Genomic DNA, 22300 nt, shown 5'->3' on the forward strand with positions numbered 1-22300 from the left:
GCATCTTTTAAGGAAGGGATAATTTTGCTTCTAAGTTTATGCTCCAATGATCACAAGCTGGGAAAGATTTCTGCCAGGGAAACTCAAGACTCAGTCACTCACTAGGTATAAAAATCTAAAGACAATGATATCAGAGTGGTTAAGGGAGAATGGCCCCATTGAGTCTGTTCCCGTGCCTGGTCAGGACTTAGTCCTCTGATAAAGGACATGTCATGCTACTCTCCATATTGCATTATACAGAACCTAAAGGATCCCAAAGCACGTTACAAACAAACTGTACACAGAGCACCTCTTCATCCTCTGCTGAAATATAGCCACCTCTGGATGGAGCACAGCTGCTGTTTAACAGCACACAGCAACACTACGCAGTGGTATAGGTTGGGAAGTGAAGAATGCCATAACCAAGGGTGATATAGTTAGCTTAATTGGAATTGGGTTAATATCTCTAGTAATATGTGCCATGTGATATTCAGTTATCCCAACTGGCTGTTGCCCCAGATTCACGTCTAATCCCATTACATCAGTTACGGCTTCAGTGGTTAACAAACTATCCACCAGGTGGCACCAAAAAGCAAGCAATAGTGCCAATCTGCATGAGAGAGTCAGAAAGGACTACTTCATCATCATCATCATCACTGTGCTTCATGTCTGCTGTCACAATAAAACATCTCTCCACCAGCAACACAGAATCCTAGAAATCTAGGGCTGAGCTCATCTTAGTCCATCCCCTTGTGCCATGGCAGGATCAGGACCAGGATCAAGTAAACCTAGACCATCCCTGACAGGTGTTTGTCTAACCTGGTCTGAAAAACTCCAGTGACTAGGTTTCCACACCTCCAGAGCTTAACTATCCTGATGTTAAAAGAAAAGGAGGACGTGTGGCACCTTAGAGACTAACCAATTTATTTGAGCATAAGCTTTCGCGAGCTACAGCTCACTTCATCACACTGCAGAATGTTCTGCAGTTTCCACAGTATGCATCCGATGAAGTGAGCTGTAGCTCGCGAAAGCTTATGCTCAAATAAATTGGTTAGTATCTAAGGTGCCACAAGTACTCTTTTTCTTTTTGCTAATACAGACTAACACGGCTGTTACTCTGAAACCTATCCTGATGTTAGAAAGATTTTCCTAATATCTAACCTAAATCTCCTTGCTGCAGATTAAGCCCATTACTTCTTGTCCTACCTTCAGTGAACATGGAGAATGATTTCTCTCTCTCCTCTTTATAATAGCCCTTAACAGAGTGGAAGACTGTTATCAGGTCCCCCCTCTGTCTTTGTTTCTCAAGACTAACCGTGCCCAGTTTTTTTAACCTTTCCTCATAGGTCAGGTTTTCTAAACCTTTGATCATTTTTGTTGCTGTCTTCTGGACTTTCTCCAGTTTGTCCACCTCTCTTCATGTGGTGCCCAGAGATGGATACAGTACTCCGGCCGAGAACTCAGCAGTGCCAAGCAGAGTGAGTCAGTTACCTCCTGTTCTCACATACTCCTGTATATATATGGCTCTCCCTTCCCCATTATGTTGACATCCTAATGCAAAAGAATGACTACAGCACTTCCCATGACTCTGTGTTGCTGGTGACCCCATTAACACTGGACTGGGATTCAGGAATTGCAGCTCATCAGGAGAAATAACCAATCCACAGCGATCTTGAAAAGGGATCTCTCCATTTTATTACGGGCCTTGAACAACCGGGCTCAACCTGTGGTCAGCCAGTGTCCTGGATGAAGCACTCAACTACTCTGGCCACCAGACCACACTCAAGGAAGCACTGATGTATGCCATATCACATGAGAGGAACAGCCGTGTTAGTCTATATTCGCAAAAAGAAAAGGAGTACTTGTGGCACCTTAGAGACTAACCAATTTATTTGAGCATGAGCTTTCGTGAGCTACAGCTCACTTCGGTATGCATCCGATGAAGTGAGCTGTAGCTCACGAAAGCTCATGCTCAAATAAATTGGTTAGTCTCTAAGGTGCCACAAGTACTCCTTTTATATCACATGAGAGTAATCCTACCTGAGAAACCTCCTTACCTTTCACAATCCTCCCCAACCCCTGTGTAATTCAAGGAAGAATGAGCATTTCAAGACCTTCTGGATTAAACTGATTTTCTGATGACAAAAGGGGCATGTCATTTTACTTCCCATTCTGGTTTCACAATGAACCAGAAGCAATTTCCTTTTCTTCCCTATGGACTCAGTTCAGGCATCACACTGACCTTTAGCAAGAAACATCCCAATTGTCTCCAGGGATGGAAAGGACAGGGAAGGAGAGGAAGCAGATAACTAATGCTAATAGAAATACAGAACTCACCCACTTTCCAGCTAAGAGTTTCAGAGGGTTCTGTTCCTCGGTGCGTCCAATCAGATATAAAAAACAGGCATCAGGTGATCTGCCCAGATCTCATCCATCCTACATATTATTCATATGTTATATACAAAGACCGTGGCCTTTGCTCCCTTCTCCCAGTGATACCATTGATTTAGCGCCACAAAGAATTTAGTCGTGAACTTTTCAGACTGTGCATTTCAGCATGTGTTCCTTGCAGCACGTGACAGACAAGTCCCTCTGCTTTCCACCACAAGCCTCTCCCCTCCATGAAATAGTGTGAGCGAGACCACAGGAAGCCTTGTTGGATGGCTGTCGTGCTGTGCAACAAGGAAGGCCAAGCTCCCGGAACAGTCTGCAGAGTGCAGCACAGTTATGTACCACATGCATCTGAAACAAACTCATGTCACAGCTCCAGGAACAAACAGCAGGGAAATGGCCCTAAAAATAGGAAATCATCTCACGGATACAATTTTCATTTGGACATTAAAACTGCACATCAGCTGCTTTGGTTCTTCTTTTGGTCAGCTGTGGGTTCTTTTTTTCTCCCCTTTGTATTGGACATGACTGACTGCAGTTCTCAGGAAAGACCAAGAAGCTAAAGTTGTGACTGGGGGGCATGGGGAGGAGGAGGAGGGAATTGTTTGCATGGATGTGAAGTTAGAGCAAGGATGCAGACTTGGAGATGCGTGCGAATCGGTGTGTATGGAGTGTAAGGATGTATGTGTTTCTATCTAGCCATGTCCCATGCTCACCACAGTAAGACGCTGACAGTAGGTTGCTGATTGGCCTACGTGGGCCATTCCAGGATAGCTTTTATTTAAAGTGCTACAATTTCAGAAGCCAGACAGGAAAAAAAAGTAGCATTTATGGACGGGCCTGTATGGATCCCATATTGCTTCCTGTCCTCAGAGGATATCAGCCGGCAGAAGGCGTTGGGAGCTCACAATATTCTAAACAACGGAGTTACGCTGTCATGAAATCTGTGGTCGTTGAGATGCTGCCAACTAGTGGCAGGGGGGGAGGAGGGAAGAGTGAAAGAGGCAGAGAAGGGAAAATTCTGCTGCTGGTTCCACCACTGCTTCCCCACTGAAGTTAAGGCACCGTGCATCTAAGAACAGAATCTAGTTCAGAGGGTTAGGTTGCTGGTAACCTGACTAAAATACCCATCCCTTTGGTCACTGACGAAAATGCACCAACCTAAAATTTGCAGTTTGAAAGCAGTTCATTGGTTCATTCACAAACCATTGGAAAAGAAACAATCCGCAAATAGCGATGTCAGTTTTCTTCAGTTGCTGTAGGTCCTGTCTCCACCCTCCAGTGCCTGCTGGAAAGACTGTGGGAGGCAGGGAGGGGTCTATACCCTAGAGAGCGCTCTTAACATGCCTCATTCTTAAAGGGCACTTACTCTCTGTGGGTGACCACCCAGCCTGAACCACGGAGTCAGAAATATGGAGCAGAGATTGATTGGCCAATGCATTTGGGAGAAAAGGCCAGCTGGTGCTCGGAAAGCGCTCCTCTGTTTGTCTGCTGACTGTGCTACAGGGAAAAGTCCAGCAGGGGTGGGGGGTCATGCCTTGTATTTCCCTGCCTTATCCCTGGATGAAGTTATTCCCCCGAATAGGAAGAAAATGGCCCTCACAGGCACCCAGATACAGTCCAGTCATGCGGGGGCTATATAGGCTACTGTAGTCGCCTGTACGTGGTCACAATAAAAGATCCCAACAGAAATAAAGCCCCCAGGCTTCCCAGGCTGTCTGCCCCTCTCTTCATTTCAATGGGCAAATCCCTGCACCATAAGGGGCAGAGCCTGAACAAATCTTTCCTCTGCTCTTTCCTCCCCAAAGACCCCCAGTAACTGTGCCCTGTGGCACATGGTCAGGCTGGTGACAGGGCTCCATGGGAATTGTGACTCTCGCTGGGTTCACATGCCCTTTGCTTTAGGATTCAGGGGGCGAACAAGCCAAAAGCCTCCCATTCAAACAGAGCACAAATCTCAGAGTTTCCCCTGTTCTTGCCATAAAATTGCCCTGGCTCAGTTCAAAGGACTGGTGAATCTCAGGGAGCCTCTTGGCAAACCTGGGCTGAGTTTCTGCTTTACAGAAAAAAACCCCAAACTGGATTCAGGGTTTTCAGTTTTCTCCTGCCCCAGCCAAAAATCCCAGTCGACTGCCATTCTCTTACTTTAACCACCAGAGGGTGATATCACTTCAGCTCTGAGACTGTCCTATGGTCTTGTGGGATCATTTGATTCCAGGCGACTTCACCAACAGGTATATAATCACTTAAGGAATCATCACATTATTCAGAAACTGCCTTAAATTTCTTCATGGATTCTAGTTTTACACCTGGTGGACATGAAGCAATCCCAAACCATTTTGACAAGTGCATCACAGGCATCACACAAGAGATCTTTCTTCACACCTAGATGCTAAACTATCTTATCCCTTTGCCTAGATCTGTCAGTACCTGCAGCCCTGGGGACATTCGCCTTCTGTTGATCCACAGAGCAGATACAATGTTATGCAGCAGGTTTGGAGAGGAAAGATAGTCTATTGTTATAGCACTAGACTGGACCTCTCGGTTCCTTTCCTAGCTCTTGGCAAGTCACTCGGGAGCAGATCCTCAGAGGTATTTAGGCACTTATCTCGCATCAGTTTCACAGGGAGTCTGGTGATTCTATACCTTTGAGGAGCTGGGCTCTCAGTGCCTCTGTTCCCCATCTGCAGAATGGACACATTCATACCCCAAGACTTGTCTCACTATGTGTTTGGACAATGTGTAGCACACTGGGATCCTGGAGCGGGGTTGGGGCCTCTAGGCACTATTGTAATTCAAATGTTCACTTCTTACCACTGTGCTGTAATACTCTTCTGAAGAGAAAAATCCTGCAGGCTGATGGGGGGAGTTCAGGCTTGGCCTCTCTGCTGAGGGGGCCAGCTCTGAGGGCGTTTTCCATGGCACCGGGTACCTGGCCACAGCACAGGCTTCCCAGGTTGGGCCGCTGGTGTAAAATCTGTAACTGCTGCTGTAAATAAGCCCTGAGCATCTCTTTGCATGTCAGTTTCCCCCCCCCCCCCCACCGAAATGTCCCCAGCTCACGAGGAACTGGACTGACATTATAATTGCTCAAGGCCCAGGGGGCTGTGGCGGATTAAAAGTTCTGACAATTTTTAACTCAACTGGGGGGGCGGGGGGAGGGGGGAGTCAGAAAGGTATGCTCTAGTTAGTGCAAACCAGCATTATTTCAGGGCAAGTTCCATGGCTGTGCTCTGTACAGGAGGACAGACTAGATGATCACAGTGGTCCCTTGTGGCCTTAGAACCGACGAACGATTCATCTCAGAGGCCGCACCAACCCGCTTTCAGAAGGGAGCATGGGGGCTTGACTGGAAGCAGTGCTGTGGTGGTGAAAGGTTCCTAATGCCAAGCCCCGGCCCGAGCCATACAGCCCTCTCTCATGTTATTAAGAGCCGTTTGCTCCCTGCAGTAATCCTAATCCTGCAGACACGTCTGAGAACGGGGCAATCCTGAAGTTTGGGGAGCTATTTCCAGGTCACACATAAAACAATCAGGATCTGTCTGCTGCTTAGCTGTGCTCTCCTTCCCCACCCTAAGGAGTTGGACACTCTCTGTGCACTGTTTTTTGCTCTTTTCAAAGTATTAGAAGGGTGGGAATGATTACTATCAAATGCTGAAATGCCTAGATACTCTGAAATCTCTCTCTCGATGGCATTTCTGATCAGAGAATCCTAGAAGTTAGAGATGGAAAAACGCTATTAGATCATCCAACCCATCATCCTGAGTCTACTGAAGGAATGTTTCTTTCAGCACGTCCATCCCCAGCTAATCTAGCTATTTCAGCGTTAGCTAGTAAAAAATAACCCCCAAACCGCCATCCATCAGTGGCTTCTAATGCCTTATTTCTGGGAGGGGCTATTCTGTACCTGCTCCCGAAGGATGGATTGGCTGATATGATAGATCTTTCCCATCTCTAGCTTCAAGGCCTTTGTGATTAGAAAACTCATAAATGGAGCAGCCTGCTAGGAGATAGATAGGTAACTACTAGGATTCTATTATAGAAATATAGACCGACTGAAATACTGGAGGACAGATATACAGATACTTAACTTCTAGGATCCCAGAGACAGAGAGTCAATACTTATCCTGAGAAATGGCTGTATGGGCGATAATTTAATTATCTGATATGTCTTGCCCCTGGCTTTTTGGACTCTCATCTCAACACTGCCCCCTTCCCCCACCATGCAGGCTGTTCTGTCCTCAATGCGATTCCTCCCCAGTGATTAGTAAAAACCCCAGCCACACCTAGGAACACAGGAACCAATTGAATAGTGTGACTTCCACTCCAGGCCCATTAGAATAATTTATAAGGATGTGGATTTCAATGAGAGGAAGCTATCGTTTCCCGCCTCCCTCTCCTAACTCCCCAGCAGGGAAAAGAAACGGCTGGCAGCAAGCTCAGCCTTTATATCCTCCTAACACAACTGGCTGATCTGCAAAAGCACTTTGCCAGGTGAGCCGTAAACTAGATTATTATTTGATTACAGCAGAGTTATAGGGAGGGAAAAGGCCCTCGTGGCTCAGGGTAATGATTGCTAAGGCTGTATGTATGCAGCTCATATCCTTGGGTACATCTGTGCATGTATGAGACTGGTGACAAACTTTCCAACCTAAAAAATGATAATGTATTTAAATAACCCTGCATGTTTTCAGGACAGAGCAAACTGAGTTGAAGAAATATTGTAAAATCCCATTAAATCTATTAAAGTCCTTCTTAGGGTAATGAGAGGATTGGAATGCTGCAATAAGCACAGGAGGTGGTGCTGGGAAAGCTTGCTGCTAAATGTACTGTCTGTGGTTATCCTTTTTCAGTAAACTGTGGAGAGTGTCATGTAGTTATCTGTGTAAATGAGACAAACGTATTCATCCCTGATGCTGCTGTGCTGCCCCGCACTTCCATCTTGTCAGATCGCACAGGCAAAGCAGAGTCTAGATGGTTTGTTCCTTGACTGCCAAAGAACACTTAGGGCACTGCAAAAAGTGGGATTGGTGAATCAGAACCAAACCAGCCAGCTTCATTCCAATTACTTGCTTCCAAACTAAATTCCCCGAGTTGTTTTAATTGCACACAGCAATTCCTCTTCACAGCCTGCTCTAAACTTTTGTGTAGTGTTGTTGCATGCTGTTAAACAGCTGCTGTGTTCCTCCCCAGAAGTGGTGGCATTTTAGTGCTGAGTGAAATGTTCTTCATGTATGGTTTGTGTGTCCATTTAGAAAGAATTTTGGGATGAAAGGAACTATTATAACCTGGACATATTGCCTGGAAAGTAATTGAGACTGACAGATGTACAGAAACACCCTCAGACTTAGAAATGAATCATGAGACCACAGCTTAGCAGGGAGATCTTTTTTACAAAGGAAATTTTTCCTATTATAAAAAACATATTCAAGGTCTTTGGGTTTTTTACTATATATTTGTACAGCAACTTGCAAAATAAGGCCTCAGCCAATTTGGGGCCCCCATCAGTCCTACCATGGTATAAATATTACTTAGTAACATCCGACTTAATCCTAAATCCATTTATCCGTGTTGTGTGGGTTTTTCCATCATAATTTTTCTTATTGTGTTTGCATTCTACAAAGGGGACTTGTGTTCAATCACAAGAATTGCAGAAGGGCAAGTAGTAAACAGCCCCAGGACATTTGCTTTCAGCTCCTGACCTGTCAGCAGTGCATCAGGTGAGGAGGACTGAACTTATCAAGACTAAGATTTTCAGAGGGGCCTAAGGGAAATAGGGCCAGATTTTTATAGGTATTTAGGAGTTTAAATATCCTGATAGGCACATTTAAAAATCCCACTGGGCACTTATCTGCTTCTTTAGGTAACCAAGTACCTTTAAAAATCTGGCTCTTAGCTACCCAAATCCCCTTGAATTTCAGTGGAACATGGGTGCCTAATTCCCTTAAGATCCTTCGAAAAATCCCACTTCTATATTTTTTATATTGGCACTTATCACTAGTATTCAAGTATTGTGACGGTCTTATTTGGCTGACAGTACCAAAGTAGGCGCTCACTAATTGCTGGAAGTAGTCTATAACTGTAAAGCAGGGGTTCTCCTTTTTATTTCTGAGCCCCCCCCCCCCCGCCCCACATCCCACACATGCTATAAAAACTCCATGGCCCACCTGTGCCACAACAACTGTTTTTCTGCATATAAAAGTCAAGGGTGCAAAGCAGAGCAATTGCCCATGGCCCCAAGCCACAGGGTACCCACAAAGCTACAATGCTCAGGCTTCAGCTTCTGTCCCAGGTGACAGGGCTCAGGGCCCCAGGCTTCAGCCCCATGCAGTGGGGCTTTGGCTTTCTGCCCTGGGCCCCAGCGAGTTAATCCTAGCCCTGATTGGCGGACCCCCTGAAACCTGCTTGCGGCCCCCCAGAGGGCCCCAGACTCCTGGTTGAGAACCACTGTATTACAGGTTTCAGAGTAACAGCCGTGTTAGTCTGTATTCGCAAAAGGAAAAGGAGGACTTGGGGCACCTTAGAGACTAACCAATTTATTTGAGCATGAGCTTTCGTGAGCTACAGCTCACTTCATCGGATGCATTCAGTGGACTGTCCGATGAAGTGAGCTGTAGCTCACGAAAGCTCATGCTCAAATAAATTGGTTAGTCTCTAAGGTGCCACAAGTCCTCCTGTTCTTTTTACTGTATTACAGGTTATTATAGCCTATGCTTTCTCTTCAGTGTAGCTGCTTCAAGGAACTTTTCCCTGCAGGGCCTCCTGTATCTCTGCCCCGAGTTCCCTCTGCCTAACAGAGCGATATTCACATCATTTCATGCTGCTGGATTGGAGCAAACAGGATCCATCTGGTCTGACACAAGAGTGAGTCAGCAGAAGTCACCCTGTATGTATACAGTGTCCTAGTACCTGAAATCAGAATGACTCAGAAGCTCCCTGTATCTCCAGGCTGATCCTAGAACATGATTCCCTGTTATAATGTCTTTCTATGGTTTCTGGAACCTGCAGACTGCATTTTCAGGCACTATACAATAATAATAGACCCTCCCGCCCAACTACGGTAGAATCAGAAAATGTCTCTAGCTGGCATTATGCTGCGGTGTGCATCTTGCTGGAAACCTGACCTATTCGGAGGCTCCTCTTTTTTAACACCATCCTACCATGACAGGATGAGAAAGAGAAATAGATGCCTGGCATTCAGTTTTGTGTCAGGAATGGTTCTAAGAGCAACGGAGTTTGGCTTCTCATCAGTAAATTTTAGCGAGCTGGCAGGGTCCAGAATTGCTCGCATGTCAGAGTAAAACAGTTTGCAGGATCCATCAGGCTGAGCATTCTCCGACTGGCTGGCAGAGCCCATAAGTGAATGTCACGCCACGGAATATTGTTCAGGATTAAATCCATTTGATTAATGGGTACGAGACTGCGACAGCATCCTGAATTCCTCTTTCCACCCCCTCTTGGGGAGGCTGTTGCCCTCGCTGCACTTATCTCCTGACTGTGCCAGTGCGGAGGGTACAGAGAAGGCGTTTGAACTGATCCAGCTGGTCACATTACGCTGACGGTGACTCACACTGTGCCACTAATAAGGGGAAGTTTCTTAAAGGCCTTATTCAGGTCACGTGTATGCTACGGAGACTATGGCAACGTAGCCATGGCACCGTACCTAGGCTGGCATCACCCCATAGTGTGGACACAGAAGGACACCAGCTCCCCAAGCAATGCCAGCTAGGAGGACAAAAGCATTCTCCCCTCGTCCTGCTTGGGGTTAGGGCAGCGTAGTTACGGGGCTCAGGGGTGTAGATTTTTCACACTCCTGAGCCTGGAGCTACGTCAGCCTACGGTTTAAGTGTAGCCCAGGCTTCAGGCAGAACATTCCCACTGAGGAAGGACCGAGGGGCAAATCCTCAAGTGTTTACTTATTTCTTACTCAAGCAAAATGGCCACTGACTCCAGGGAGAGCTTGACCACAGTCAAAACTAAACTCAAAAAGAGCAAGGGCCCAGTATTATTAAGGGGTGCACTGCTGCTCCCAGTACCACCGAGTGATAGGGAAGTGTGTCCTGATTCATTGTTGGCATGGAGTTGCCATCCCAGCACACGCCCTCAGGGCTGAACACAGTGATGCTGCAGCTCTGCCCCAGTTTCCCTGCAATGATCTTCAGCCTGCTTCAGCCACTGAGGTGACTGGGCTGCTCGGCCAAACAACTTGAATAAGTTCAACCCCTTCCAGGGGAGCAGAGTGACTTAGTCCAAATCTAATAAACGTACCAACCAAACAAGAGAATCCGCAGTCCATCTGGCTTGAGCCTTCAGCCCTCTTCTTGCAGGTGAGTCCAGCTACAACAGCCAGTCTTTCCACTTAGCAACCCGTCTAATTAACTATCCAGGCCAGGCCTACATTGCAGCCAAGGCCTCCAACAGGCCACAGTCCTACTATAATGCCTAGTCCAAACCAGGATCAGCCTGTCTGCTCTCCTTCACAACTAGCCCTCCACTGCTGGGCATTCCTCCTCTTAAGCCCAAGGCTCAGCACAGGTGCAGCAGAGTGAGGCTAACTGAACCCAGGGCTGCTCTTTAACGCTGTCCTATTTGGTGGGTGTGTATGGGGGGGTTGTCTACCCCAGTATAACCCAAATGATCTCTACTTCCTTAGGTGCTGTCCAGAAAAAAATGGATATGTACGCAAGAGGAACATGTGTCACAATCTTTCTTTGATTGCATTGCTTTTGGGTGGAGGGGGGGCGGAAGGTCTATCTGGCATGCCAAAATCCAAAGCACACCAGAAAGGAAGACTAAAAGCTTGACACACATCTGCTGATCAGCAGCTTGGCTCTACTGATAAACGGTAAGGACTGCACTAGGTGTGTTTTATTTCTAAACCTCATCTTCTTTCGGTCATTTTGAACACAGGCTCTTCTAAGTGAATCCACAGAAGAGCAGACATGGCTTGAAAACTGCCCTGTGGAGGTAAATTAGGTAGCCATAGAACTTTAAGACCAGCTGGGTTAGAGAAAACCTCTAGTGAGCCCTGAAGAGTGTCAACCTGCATCCCATCCCTGTAAAGAATTGAATTTATATGCCCATCTAGACAGGGTCTATGTAAATTAGCTCCTGGCAGGATTCATATGTTTGTCCTGCCATTAGGAAACATGGAGATTTATCCTGCAAGGAATCAAATTAGTTTATTTTTCCTGCCAGAGATTTAACCTCTCTCATCTGACCATTGTCCATTTTTCTGTCTTCTTTCTACTGTGCCCATCCCCATAATACCTGACCCCTCTACAGAACTCTCCATGCCATAATCTCAGATGTTTTTAAATATGACAAATTAAGCATCACACAATCCCCTACTGTTGTTGTTATCGTCATTTTAGATGGGGAAACTGAGGCACGGAGCAGTGACGTCATTTGATTAAGGTCACACAGGGAGTCAGTGGCAGAGCTGTAAATAGAACACAGATCTCCCCTACCTGCCAGTCTCAGGACATAACCACAAGACCATCCTTTCTCCAGGCACACTGGTTTGTCTTTCTGTTGGTCTTCTTGCTTAGGAAAACATTGACACACCTCCCAGGTAAATGGGGCAAGCCCGGCCTCACAGCATCCTTCCCTTTTGCTGGCAATAGCATTTTGTAAGTGATTGCACTGGTTCAACACAACCAAGGAGCAGAGACATTCATGCTGCATGTAAAATGTAGAAAACTGACCTCTTAGATTTTGGAAGCATTTTTGCATTTGGCTACTCTCCACCATGAACTCCAGTGCTCCGATTAATTTATGAGCTGAATTTTCTGCAAAGAAAGAATAAGTTTATTTAACAGTTAAAAAGGACCAGATCTCACCAGTATTTTTTGCCATCCCTTACATTGATGCTACTGAGGATATTGTTTATTATCAGGGCTAATACAGAACTTCAAATGAACACGATAGCCTGAGTCCTTAAAAAGCTTTCTGTTCCTAAGCCCCACTGCCTTATCTGTTATCTGTGTAGGCAACTTAGCAGCAGCTCAAGGCCAGTGATAGTGGGGTCCAAAGTACCTTCCCTGAGTGTTAAATAACTCGGACCATAGATACAGGTCAGTGTCACCAGGGAAGGCTGTTGGAACAGGTAAAATTCATAGATTTTACGTTCAGAAGATGATCGTTATGATTATCTAGCCTGGACTCCTGCAGAATACAGGGAACTATAGCGGATGGGAAACTGAGATGCAGAGAGAGGAAGAGCCAGATTTTTAAAGGTATTTAGGCATGTAAAAATGCACATAGGCATTTAGCTGGATTTTTAAAAGTGCTTAATTCCTATTGAAATCAAGGTTAATGCACTAACCACTAATGCTCCCCACAGACTTCTGAAGCTGTCAGATCCGGCTGAGGACTGATAGGGCAGGACCAAAAATCCCAGCATAACTTATTTACTGTAAATGTTGCTTCCTGCCCAGCCCATCAATGTCTCTAATTAAGTGAGCATAGTACCAGTGAACGGTGTCACCCTGGCATCTGAAGTCCTCTTCTGAGCCACAGCACAAGTACAAATGCAGTGCAAGTGTCCCCACCACCGGGACTCAACCTGAACTGGAGTGACTTTCCCTAATGGTAGCAGGGGTGGAGGTCGTTCTCTAGGAATAATCCTTGGCTTCTCTGCTGAGGCTGCCAACACCAGTGGAAAAGTTAGTTCCACCTCCTCTGTTGGATTCTTGCAATAGGGGCACCCGCTCACCAAACTCTAGGTTGAGGCTCCCTCCCCCGCCCCCAGCTCATTTTCTGTTGCCAATGAACAGTCTTCATGTGATAATGGTTCCTACCCGCCTGAGCTGCCCTGGAACTGGAGAACTAGGAGGGTGAAAGACTATGTCCTATCCCTAATCGCCTGAGTCATCCCATTTCCCGATCTACTGCAAATATGCTGCTCTTCTCCTTCGCACTCGTGCAAGACATGTTGTGACTGGAGAACCCCACCCTCCATGCTTTCAGGGAGATTCTCCATGGCATTGTGCCTGATAGACTCATTTGCACCTGTGCAAAGTGAGTTGAAAATGCTCCCAAACCAGTTTAGCTTCAGCTCTGTGCAAGCTTGAAAGCTCATCTCTCTCACCAAGAGAAGTTGGTCCAATAAAAGACATTACCTCACCCACCTTGTCTGTCTAATATCCTGGGACTGGCAGGGCTACAACAACACTGCACCAAACCAGTTTGACAGTGTTCTTATGCCCATTTGGCACAGGAGTAAATGACTGTACCAGGTGCAACTTAAGGTAGTGGGGAATCAGGCCCACCACACCCACTAAATCTGACTGCGCTTGTGGGAAAGGTTGTAATAAAGAGGTGGGAAGCTTTATAGTGCAGAGCATCTACTGTCTAGGCTGCACACACAGGAGAATGCCTTTGGGCAGCCGGCCATCTGTAAATATGCCGAGGGAGCAGAGCTAAGGGTTCTTCACATGCTCATCATCTCTCTGCAAATCCTTCTTTGTCAGCAAGCCAAGAAAGAACGTCGGACGTCGGAGGGGGAAAAAAGGCACCGAGGATTTTCTCTTGTCGGTTTCCATACTTTCAATGCAACAGACTAAACTGAGCCGTCAAATGAGCAGTCAATGAAGCAACCTATTGACTAAGCCAAATGATGACAGCAGTGCATTCCGTTTGTGATCAGATTGCTGGTATTAACAGGGATCTCTTCATGTGCTGCCGCTCAGCTTCGCGTCAGCAGTTCCATTATAACCACACACACACACCCCATTCAGGGATTTATAGAGCTCAGCCATAAAAAAGTTTGTTTGGGCCTAAGTTTGGGGCATGAGGTTTTTACATCTAGAGCAATGTGTTTTACCGAATCCTCAAAGAACAGTAAGTTAAAAGGTTCTTTAAGGGGAATTTTCTAACAGAGATGTGCCCCAAACCACAGGTCTAGTACGCGCATGTGTGTGTGTGTGTCAGGGGAGGGGTTACACTCATATGCTGAGACACAAACAGTCTGGCACTAAAATGAGGGGTTGTCTGAAAGGATTGTACTCAGAGGTTCTTGTGAAGCGTCCTGCAGTCCTTTCTCCTTGGTGGCTGTACGATCACCACCATCTGCTTTCCCCTTGTGCTATGTTTACTGACCATGGCATGCCGACTCTAATTAGTGTTCCAGCTAATTCTTCAGGGCTGGCCTTACCATGAGGCGAACTGAGGCAGCCGCCTCAGGTGCCTTGGGGGGAAGGGTGGGGTGCCACTAGGACCCAGCGTTTCAAAGTTTTGGCCCAAGCAAGGGGGCATGGGGGCGTCATTTGAGCTCCCCGCCTCAGGTGCCAAAATGTTGTGGGCCGGCCCTGTAATCCTTAAAGCATGTTTTAGGCACAAAGTCAGGCCCATGAGTTGGGAATTTATGCTCAGGAAGAGGGCACATGGCTGATGATGGGGAGGCTCTTGGGGGAATTTAAGCTGAACCCCCTCAAACAGCACAGAAATGAAATAGCTCAACCAGAAGTGAAACGTCTGAGGTGAGGAGGAGTTGGCATGACAATCCCCTAGCCCAGTCTCAGCTCCAACCTCCCTCTGCCTCTGTGCCCATCAGTCAGAGGGTGCAGGACCATGTCTTAATCAAGCTGGGTTTTTATACTGTGTTGTTCACCAGGGTATCTGGAAAAACAGGGTGTGTGAAGGGGAAAAAACAGAGAGTGATGAGCGTGCTGGGCAGGAGAAAGGATGTGGGAAGGGGAGGCCGGAATTTGAAGCAAGAAGAGGAAAAAAGGACTGTGGCCAGCAAGACAACCTGAAGCAAAGAGCTGCTGCTATATGGGTGCTTGAGGCCTAGAATCCTGAAGACTGCAGGGGACTCTGGTTCTTAGCACCCTGAAGCTAAGAGAATCTATGTAGTGGATTGGGACCTGCAACCTAAAGCAAAGAGACACAGAGGTGGTGATGGAGGAGGGTGGAACAGGCTTAAGGCCTCTATCCTAACACAAAAGGAGGCCTGGGGAACTGATTGGGAATGATTGGAAACGGCCTGGGAGACTCAGAGGAGAGCCGGCTTTAAGGTAACTTGCAAAGGATTTTTTAAAATACCGAGTTTGTGCTCTTTTTTGCTTTGTTCTGATGGCTAAAGAATGCCTGAACGTCTGGGAGAGAGGGTTTTTTTTGCTTGTTTCTTACCTTAGAAATATCAGGTGCGATGAGTCTGAGTTTTAAATGATGCCAAGCATCATTTCGCTTGTTGGCACTTATGGCTCAGCTGCACCCGTGCTCAGCAGCAGGTTCATTTTTCAGAAAGCTGGAACCTGTCCATCGGGTAACAGCCAAAGATCTCCCGAGCTGATGCCAGTGCATTTCTGGGCTTGCCAAGTGCCTGTTTTAATGGTGCTAAGAGATCCAGAAATTAAAGGAGGAATCTGCACCCAAGAGCACAGCTGTGGGGGGAAATGAACGGCCTTTGCTCTGGGCTGGCAGCTGAGACTTTTTCAGTAAATATCAGAGAAATATAGTTTTTGCTTTCAAACATTTCACCTGCACCTCCTGGCAGCAGCCTGAATTCATCCCTGATGTGATTCTCGCCGAGCAGAGTTTGACCCAGGGTGAATTTGGCCAGGTAATTGTGACTATTATAGTCCTGGGGGACTGGATGTCTGAGGGGATTGGTAGTGGGACATAGAACCTTTCAGCTCAAGGCTGACTGCTTCTATCCATTTCAGCTCAAGTATAACCAAAATCTGCGACCACCTGCTGTTTGGCATTCCCTATGCGAAATGAGTTGGTGGGTCGCAATTCTGCCTCCAGCAGACAATTGTCCAAGGGAGAAAAACCTCCAGATGAACAGGTGCTTTGAAAGAAAGTCCACGCTCTGTGTTGAGTCCAAACCCACCCCCTCCTCTGGCATCTGGCTTTATTAACAAAGAACTAACATCAGAAAAGTTCAGCCCAACCCTTCTGTTCGGGTTTGGTTCCTTCTTCAAGACTGGTCAGCCCACACCCTAGTTCCCAGAGAGCCACTCCCACCCCCTTTATGTCCAGGTGCATAACTAGCCACTTGCCTCAGTTAGTCAGCAGAACCGACTTAACCCTTTTTCAGCAGGATTAACTTCTGCTAACAGGATAGGGTTTCCAGGCAAACAGTGCCAGCCTGTTACAGTCCATCACAACTGGCACTATAATTGGCATCCTTGGGCTCTTTGAGCAAAGAGGACAATTGTTGACTAGACCATGAACTGCCCCTCATCCCCTCAAGTTAATTCCTTCAGGTCAGGGTGGGGCAGGTCAGCACAGTTGAAACTTGCAGCACCGCTCTCCATAGCTCCCCTATCATCTTGGAGATCTCTTCCTCAGCTCGCAGGATGATATATCACCCTTTCCCAGAGCTAAATCCATAGGGTATCACTCCCATCCCCTACATGTGCCCCTTTCCCATTGCACGAAGGTGGAGGAGCATGTATGATGTCATCTGCATATAATCCCAAATCCCTGCCCCTCTGCCAGCAGTGAGGAGACATTTGTGTGACAAGATTACAGAGATTAGCTCCATTAGCATAAACAACTCCTGGGGCTGGCCCTAATCCAGTGAGACATATGCAGTTGCAGCTCACACAGCGGCATTTATTGCCTTTATTGACATGCCCTCCAGGACACCGGCTGGAGGAGGTTTTTTCCATTGTTTGTAGGTCAGGCCAGGGGACCGAACAACCTTGTGAATTCTGCAATCATCCTCTGATTAGCCCAGCCACCCATTAATGGGACACTCTCCCAAGGGCTTTTCTTCTGCCCGTATTGTTACTTATTGTTCCTCAAATGCTTCAGTCCCTCAGTTGTTGTCATCAGAATAGGAGCTCCTTGGGGCAGGGACCTGTCTTTTTACATCTTTTGGCAAGGCCAATTGGGAGCTGCATAAATAAGAGAATGTTTTCAATTGTTTGTAATTAAGACCTTGGTCCCAAGTCTTCCTTACTCTGGTCTTGTGCTTGGTGCAGGAATACAGATGGCTAGAGGGGGTACCTTTAAACCACCTTTGCATTCCACATATTCTTAAGCTTTGCAGTCCCCAGCATCAGTTAGAGCAGACTCAAGGCTGCTTCAGCTTACGCTCTGCTTTCCATGGCTGCCTGATGTACATTAAGGGAGCACAGCAGGAAATTCCTTCCTGACTCCTATGCCCTGAAGCATGAAACTCACCTACTTATATCTTAATATGTATCAGAGATGGGCCTGAGCTGTGAAGTTCACGACCAGATTAGAATTCTGGGGTGTTCAGTTCAGCCAGTCACAGATGCATGAGCCAGTCCCAAAGTTTGAATCCAGATCCGAATGTCCCCAAAGTGAAGAGTCAAAGTATTGGTTCGGTCCCGTTTCCAATGCCTCAGAAGCCTGAAAATAAAAAGCCCATCTCTATTGATTTGATTTGGTTCCATTTGTCAGACATCGATTTCCTCCTCCCCAGCCCATTTCTAATGGAGTTTGGTTTGGTTTGTTCACTCCTTTATCTGTAGCACATTATATGGGGATTCCATCAGCATAGCTGTCAAAGTTCCTTCCCCACTCTGAACTCTAGGGTACAGATGTGGGGACCTGCATGAAAACCTCCTAAGCTTACTTTTACCAGCTTAGGTTAAAACTTCCCCAAGGTACAAAATCATTTTACCCTTGGATTTCCACTGCCACCACCAAACTTTATCTGGGTTTTCTGGGAAACGTGGTTTGGACACATCTTTCCCCCCAAATCCTCCCAACCCTTGCACCCCACTTCCTGGGGAAGGTTTGGTAAAAATCCTCACCAATTTGCATAGGTGACCACAGACCCAAACTCTTGGATCCTAGAACAATGAAAAAGCATTCAGTTTTCTTACAAGAAGACTTTTAATAGAAGTAAAGGAATCACCTCTGTAAAATCAGGATGGTAGATACCTTACAGGGTAATTAGATTCAAAACATAGAGAATCCCTCTAGGCAAAACCTTAAGTTACAAAAAAGACACACAGACAGGAATAGTCATTCTATTCAGCACAGTTCTTTTCTCAGCCATTTAAAGAAATCATAATCTAACACATACCTAGCTAGATTACTTACTAAAAGTTCTAAGACTCCATTCCTGTTCTGTCCCCAGCAAAAGCAGCATAAAGATAGACACAGACCCTTTGTTTTTCTCCCTCCTCCCAGCTTTTGAAAGTATCTTGTCTCCTCATTGGTCATTTTGGTCAGGTGCCAGCGAGGTTACCTTTAGCTTCTTAACCCTTTACAGGTAAGAGGATTTTTCCTCTGGCCAGGAGGGATTTTAAAGGGGTTTACCCTTCCCTTTATATTTATGACAATAGCCCTAGGCTCTTGCCCATGTAAAAAGCTTTTCAGAATACAAGAGAGATGTCCATTCACATACAGCAGAGCACTGCATCCCCTAACACCGTGCTGTGACACTGGTTCAGTATGGATTCAGAGGAAAGGGATGGCCTGGTTCTTGGCCTTTTAGAGCCACTGCTCATTCATCAATAGAGACACTAAGGTTCAAACAGGCCATGAGTGGAAATGAATTTGCAGGTTATAGTGAAACTACAGATGACATCATAAAACCACACAGGATGCTATCCAACAGTTCCCCTCCTTACTGGAATTTGGGAAAGGCAGCATCAGGGACAGGAGGCTTTACTTGTATTCCTCAGTCAGGATTGCTACTTTGCATAGATAGCTCTAGGTCATAAACTAACCTGCTGTTTGGGATGATGTATTATCTGGGTCTGAGAATACATCCTTCCAGCTGTTTCCTAATTCAAGTGACAGGTGTTGCCATCTCTCCACTGCAGCTAGCGTTTTTATTTGCGGAAGAGTTAGCAATAGGTGACAAGAAGTCGCACCCTGGATGAAATTCACCACTTAAGTCCAACTTAACCCCACAAGATAGTGAGACTTAAGTTGGGCTGTAGGCCTTACACTTGCCCTCCGCATGGGTCCAGAGCTGGTCAGACACAGCCATATCTGGTGGACCCTAACATCAAACTGCGAGCAGAAATAGCTGCCCTGTCTCTTTGCTCGTGGAAGCTCATTCCCTTGACATGTCACATGCTTAGCCACCAATGACACATTCAAGGCCACATCCTCAAACACAGTCATGCCACCATGACAATGTGTGTGCAAATCCTGCATGTGTGCATACAAATGGGGTAATTGCACATCACGAATAGAGCAGTTTTGCATGGACACTGCCTGGTTCGCCTGTGCAACAGGATCACTGGCACTGTTAGTAGCCTCCATTATTTGTGGTTGAAGCCTTATTGTGCAGCGCATTGTGCAACACACACGCTAAGAAACAATCTCTGCCCCTAAGAGCTTGCAATCTACACAGACAATACAAAGGGTGGGAGAGAAAACAGACATCCAGATCATTTAGACTGTAAATTCCTTCGTCAGAGATCATCTTTTTGTTCTGTGTTTGTACGGTGACAGTGGGGTCCTGGTCCCTGACATGGTCTCTGAGGCACAATACAAATAATCTAACAGTGAGAGGTATGTGGTCACATTTAATGAGTGACTACAGAACACCACCAGGGGAAATGATTTGCCTACGGTCATACAGCAGGCAGAGCTGGGAAGGGAACCCAGGTCTCTTGACACTACAGTGACACGACCCTAACTTTGTCACCTTGTTGCTGCTGGCAGCTGATACCAGCTTGCTTTCAAAGTCCTGGGGTGTCACTGATTCTTTGGACCAACCTAGGTTCCTTTCCTGATTCCAGCTTAATGGACCCAAACGGGAAAGTGAAGGCAGCAGCTGTCGTTCATTTCCCACCCGAAAGGTCGGGCACCTCCCCTGCGTAGCTTTACTGACTCACACCCAGTCTTTTCCCTGGCCTCTCTTATCTGCGTCCCGCAGCAGGTGTCTGCTCTCCAAGAGGTGGGTGGCGCAGCGGATGGAACGTTCTCTTGTGGAAAAACACTCTGGCTGGTGAGGCGACGAAAATGACAGACTGCAACTGCCATGGGCCACGCAGAGCAGCTGTTCCCAGGAAATGCTGGAGGAGCTTTGCTCTGAAACCCACGCGTCTGCCCCGGTATGCTTAACCAATAATGCAGGATTACATCGCACCCGGCTTGAGCCTGGTATGCAGTGCGAGCCAGAAATAAACCTGTTTACATAGCAACCCGGAGAAATAGCAACAGCAAGCTAAGTGAGGTGTGTCTTCTTTTTTTTTTTTCTTAAATAATCTTTTTTGGTTTTGAAGGACTTTGTTTACATTTCCAGAGAGTTTTGGTTGCCGCGTCAATTTCACAGGCTGCGTCCTGGAGCCTAAACATGCTTTACTCTCATCCCAGTGGTTTTGCAAACAGCGTTAGCCGCACAGCCTAGCCCTCCACAAGTTCAGCACCATATATGACAGGGGTAGTAGTATATTAAACATTTAAATACATTCAAGGATGTGGGGTGCTCAAACTATGATAATAAAGGCCATAAAAGTACCTAAAACAGATACAGCTGGTGTGGTAGTACCTAAAGGCCTCAGCCAACTTGGGCTCTATTGTGCTAGGTGCTGTACAAACATGTTATAACTGACAGTACCTGCCCCTAATAGCTTGCAGGTTTTATTCCCACTTTACAGATGGGGAAATAGAGTCAGCAAGGTTAAGTGACTTGCCCGGATCACACAGTGGCCAAGCCAGGATTAGAACACTAGTGAGCCTGGTGGCTAGTCTTGTGTTCTAATCACTAGAGAGTTCAAATCCTTGCTCTGAGACTAACTCACATGCTCATACAACACACAGGGCCAGTTCAAGGACTGGGCAAGCAGGGTCCCTGCCATACGCATTGTGCCCCTGGGCTCTTATTTTGGATCTGCTCCACTGATTCCCCAGCGGTGTGTGTGTGTGTGTGGGGGAACTGGTTGGTTTGTTTTTTTGGGGGCAAAACCGCTAGATATGCCCCTGATAATATGTTCCTGATACTGAAAAGATTGTTTGAACAATAAACATGCCATGGGCATTCATCATAGTCAAAATAAGACAAAGTGGGGCTATTTTTTAAGGTCATAGAGAAAAGTGAGTCCAGAGTGAAAGAGCCTGCCTTGTGCTAGCAGGATGAGAGGTGAGCAAATGGGTCGGCAAAGGGATCAGAACTGCTTCCATATGAAGAGATGCAATAGGGATACTACTTACAAGCAGCTTTTCGCCGGGAGATCTCAAAGCACTTTACAAAGGAAGGTAAGGATCTCTGTCCCCGTTTCGCAGATTGGGAACTGAAGCAGGTCACTTGCCCAGGTCACACTACAGGTCAGTGGCAGAGCTAGAAACAGAACTCAGGTCACCTGACTCCCATTCCAGCTCTTTTCATTGGCCCACACCGCTTGCTTTCTTATCCATCCCAAAAGATTACTATTTTCCAGCTGGGAAGGAGCCTGCCTAAAGCACCAGGAGAAGACTCTAAATGGGATTTCAGTTCCTGCCTGCAACCACTCACTCTTTAACATAGATCCCCATCTCCTGAATTTGTCATGGCCCTTTGGGAATTGAGTGACCCATCTTTCAGAAAATGCTGGATTCTTTATCAACCCACTGCGGGGGAAAAATGAGGTCAGGACTCACAGAAAATATTTGCACAGGAGCTGACTTATCGACTGTGTATAATTAGATACGGTTTAACTAACAAACAGTCCAAATGATGCATGATCCTGTGGTTTTAATTTAATAGGAAATATGAATCACCCAAAGATATTTATAAAGGTCGATGTCGTTCTTGCAAATCCCATCACACTGGGCTGTGTCAGAGGCTCATGCTTGACTCCTACAATCCACTACAGTGGCTAAAGAGAGGGACGGAAATTGTTGCAATGGACCATATGATCACATTGCCATAGGGAAAACAGGGGAATCCAGAGGGAGGAATTTGGGGGTTTGGTTTTGCCCACTCTTTTCTTGCTATCTTGTCACTTCTCCAAACAACCCGTCTGTGTCTCTCACAGTGCAAAATAGAAAGACAAGGGAG

Source organism: Lepidochelys olivacea, assembly GCF_965140295.1.
Source record: "Lepidochelys olivacea isolate rLepOli2 genome assembly, chromosome: 21".
NCBI classification, from domain to species: Eukaryota; Metazoa; Chordata; order Testudines; family Cheloniidae; genus Lepidochelys; species Lepidochelys olivacea.